At 38.7% G+C, this 4,293-nt stretch overlaps 1 long non-coding RNA gene across 1 annotated transcript; it reads left to right on the top strand.

The window, feature by feature from the left end:
* Positions 1-917: 917 nt before the first annotated feature.
* LOC122172323 (uncharacterized) lies at positions 918-4,013 on the top strand. The gene is made up of 3 exons (XR_006172522.2): positions 918-984; positions 2,076-2,115; positions 2,964-4,013. It is a non-coding gene; the product is annotated as an uncharacterized LOC122172323 (long non-coding RNA).
* Positions 4,014-4,293: the final 280 nt, after the last annotated feature.

The raw sequence follows: 4,293 nt of genomic DNA, 5'->3' as shown, positions 1-4,293 counted from the left end.
TCTACACCAGAAGGGCTAGTTGGTATAGTTCTAACAGTATAGCTATAATAGCAAACCTTTTATAATGTAGACATGGCCTAAGGGTCACACTGCAACTACCATCCTTCCCCAAACAAGACTGGATGCAACTCACTTCAGAGCTTGTCAGTGTGGCTCTTTAGACTGCCAGAGACGTCAATGTTGAGAAGACAAGTCATTTGCTCTTCCTCGAAGGCTGAGCTTGTTTCCACAGTACTCTGTCTTGTCTGGTTCAGGAGCCAACTGTTACTGGGATCAGGACTCAAACCTGAGTTTCTCATAGGCACACAGAGCTCTAATTTGAAAGTTATAAGCATGAAATAATAGCAGTTTATCTTTTCTGTACTCCTGTAATTAAGAACTTGAGCTTGCTGAAATAGTTCATTTGAAAACAATTGGGATGAAAATGGCCTTTTTTGGAAAGGAAACTTCATGGACATTTTTTGTTGCTTTTCTTTTCTTCCTCTCAATTTGTTCAATGAAAAACTGGAGGAATTAAAAAAAAAAAAAAGCTTTCTGAGAAACAAAATTAAAAAAAAAAGAAAACCCCGCACTTGCTTTATTTTAAAAATCAGCCTAAAAAGTTAAAAATACATTTGAACTCTCAGTATACAGTAGCAAGTTGACTGAGACATATTAACCTGATTGAATATTCAGACACTGTAAGTAAATTGTGTCCTTCCAATCTGAAAGTCTGTCTACCAAATTTCTGTGCTAATGGGAGCAGCTGCCACTGTAGCTCTATCATCTCTTTTTCCATTAAGTTCAACTGTGATAATAGTATAAAGAGTAATTTCATTTTAAGGCTCATTGTAGCTTACATAGTATTTATTGGATACCAAATACATCTAGCATTTGTGGCTTTATTTGAATTGATTTCTCTTTGTCTTGCATTTTTCAGGAAAAGGGAGATTCACGGTACCATTGAAGTCAGTGGGACTACTGACATGAGTTAGCACTCTTCAGGTGAGTAAGGGCGATAAGCTTGGTACCTTGCCATATATGAGATAAACATGCCAATGTCTTTAGAATAAGACGTGATGGAGCACAGTGGTGAGCCCATTTGTATGTTCCTGCCTCCTCTGATATGGCTCTTCTTGCAGCCTCTGTGCAGGGGATTCTTTCACCTTCCATTCCATGCCATTCTGACCTCTTCCTTGAATAGGGCTGCCTGCCAGTATCCATGGCCTGAGAGAATTTGCACAAGCTCAGAAGTTACATAAATGTTTTGTGTTGAATTTTGGTCTGTAAGTGTTTCTTTAGTATTCAATATTTTAATCAAGCATATAGATGTGTGGTGTGTGTGTAAATGTACCTTTCATAATATATGTGCATGAATGCAATTGTGTGTATATTTTATGTAACATAAAAGAAAGTATGCTAGAAGAACATTGAGCTTGCAAAAATCAAGCACTCAAAAGTTAGGCTATGCCAGTATTAAGGTTGTCTGTGCAACCTTAACTTGCCCCCTGTGCATATGATAATTATTTGATCACATACTATTTTTTCCAAAGGACCCTAGCTTCGTTTAGTAAATGGTAGTGCCACTGACAGCTGAGGTTATCCGTCGCTTTCCATGATAAAACCTTGTTTCCAGTTGCTAACAACTCTGCTAAACATTAATTGTTCGAGATGAAATTTTCTAAGCTGGTATCTGCCTCAGGTTGAATTTTTTGGGAAAGTTTCAGCTAAAATAATTCAGCAGTTGTCTGAGAACAAGGTTAGAGAAAAATATATTGTTTTGCCTATGTCAACAAAAATTCTTCCATCTGTTTCACTGAGAAGCTCAAGCAACTTCATGCTTTGTAGCAAGGGCTTGATATTTAGCAGGAGTTTCCCTGATGCTCAGGATTTACCTTTTGCCATTATCATGAAAATATGCCCAAATTTGTTCAAACTATTAACCTCCAAAAAAAAAAAATCCCAGTTTGCAAGTGCTCTGTAGAGACTTGTTAGAATTTGACAGCTAAATTTTCCAAATGTTCTGTCTACACTGAGCATACTTCAGCTACACACCGCTCTTACACGCCAATCACTGTGCTTGTGCCATCCCACAGAGCGACTGAGCCTGTTCAATCCAACGACTGGTGGTTCTGTGTAAGTCTTTTCCTGAAATTACTCCTCCTGCATGCTGGGGCTGTTTTGGTGCAGGGCATTAGAACTGAGGGCAGGGAAGACTGTCTCTTTTGTGCTCTCAGTGCTCCTTGGTGGCACCCAGGAGCAGAAGGAGGAAGAATCTTATGTAAATGCAGAGGCCTGAAGACTGTAGGGAGGGAGGTTGAGGGGGTTATGAGAGCCAGAGAGGGGGAAACAGAAGAGGAGGGTGGTAAGAGCCAGGGCATGAGGATGGATATATGCAGAGTGGGAAGGGGCCAACAGGGTGGTAGGCAGAGAATGATGAGGTCAGGAGCCCGAGGACTAGGGGAGAGCAGATGAATAGGAGGAGAGGGGGATATGGTCAGAAATTGGGGTGGGGACAGAAAGGAGGAGAGGGAGATATGGGCTGGGGCCATGTGAATGATGTAGAACCGGACAGAGACAGGCAGGGGGCACAGGGTCAGAACAGTCTATAAACCCTAGAGAATACTACCCTTCAAAACCTGGAATTGCACCTAGGAGAGCCCTGAGCCTCTATATTCCTTTGTTATCAGCAAATAGCTATGATACCACTGGCAAAGAGTGTTTCTCATGCTAGTGGCTGGTCCACGTAGAAGATAAGTCTCTTACCGCTACCCATTGCTCCATTAGCTCATGTGTTAGAGGTCTATGCTGTAGATCAATGGTTTTCAACCTGTGGTCTGTGGACCCCTGGAGATTTCCAAAGGGGTCTGCACCTCCATTTGAAAAAATGTAGGGGTCTGCAAATGAAAATAGGTGGAAAACCACTGCTGTAGATCTAAAAATCCAAATTGTTGACCACTGTGTGTGTGTTCCTTGTTTTCTAGGTACTGTGAAACATCTGGGGACAGATCTGCAGAAGTGCTGAGTGCTCACAACTACAACTAAAGTCTATTGGAGCTGTGCTGTAAATATGGAAATTGTTATAAAAATGCTAACTATTCTGAAAAATCAGGTCTGAGCTGTCACAAGTAGGACACTCAAAATTAGTGGACACTTGATAATTTTGACCTTAATCAATTTGTATCTCAGTTCCCCAGCTATAAAAGGGGATAATACCACCCCTTCCCACAGAGGGTTTTGTGAAGAGAAATTCATTAATTTTAGTGAAGCATTCAGATACTATGGTGAAAGCACTACAGAAACACCCAGTGCAGGTTTGGATAGTATGTGGTAAATAAGGCTTGAGGCTACACACTGGAAGTGAAGATTAAAAAGAAATATTGAATAACGATGATCTCATTCACTGAAGGAGGCAGGGATCCTGTGAAAAAATAATTGTGATCATGTAATTAAAGATTGTATCATAATATATATGCACAAAGAGGGCCGAATTAAGGTTGCACAAGCAACCTTAATTCTGGTATTTCCGAACTTTTGAGTGTTTGACTTTGTAACCTTAAAATTCTTTTCATTGAGGGGTTTTTGTTTGTTTTGTTTTTGGATGTAGCATTTCTAACTGCTACTTCCCTATTATTTATTTAAGAAAACATTTGGATTGCTTTAGATACATTATGAAGTTAATTAAATAAAATTAAGGCTAATTAAGTGTCATAAAACATGGCATAAACTTGTTAATGTCAAAGGAGATATTTAAAAACTACTGTCATGATGTGTAAATTTGACACATCAGTGGTTTTTTCCTAAGTTTATGTAGTAAATAACTAATTTTTTTTAAATCCAAGGTTCTGTCAATATGATCTAAGATTTCCTCAAATTTGAAGCTTGATTAGAGTAAATCTATGCTTATTTTTAAGCTAAACAATATCTTCTAACCACTAAATGCAAATTTTTCAGTTAAGCATGATTTTTATATTAACATCTTTTAAAAATGTAAATGTTTGGGTTGTAACTGTAATTAAAATACATACTTGAAACTGTATTCTCCTGCAATTTTAAAAAACTTGATTTCATTTTACATCTTGTTATAGCATTTCACTACAAGTTGCTGTGTACCAGCCTGCTGTCTATGTCTCCACACGTTGACCTTTGTTGTAAGATCTGCTATAGACATCACAAACTCTCACATCAATTTACTACAATTGGATGTGGCATCTTCCAGCTAATTTGATTTAGCAAGAAATGCACCTGGCTCTGTTTTTCCCTATAGAATGTTGAGGGAGTTCTGAGTTCTCCCAGATGCCATCTATCTGAGTA

This window comes from Chrysemys picta, chromosome 5 (genome assembly GCF_011386835.1).
Source record: "Chrysemys picta bellii isolate R12L10 chromosome 5, ASM1138683v2, whole genome shotgun sequence".
Lineage (NCBI taxonomy): Eukaryota > Metazoa > Chordata > Testudines > Emydidae > Chrysemys > Chrysemys picta.
This window is presented reverse-complemented; position numbering and strand designations above follow the sequence as displayed.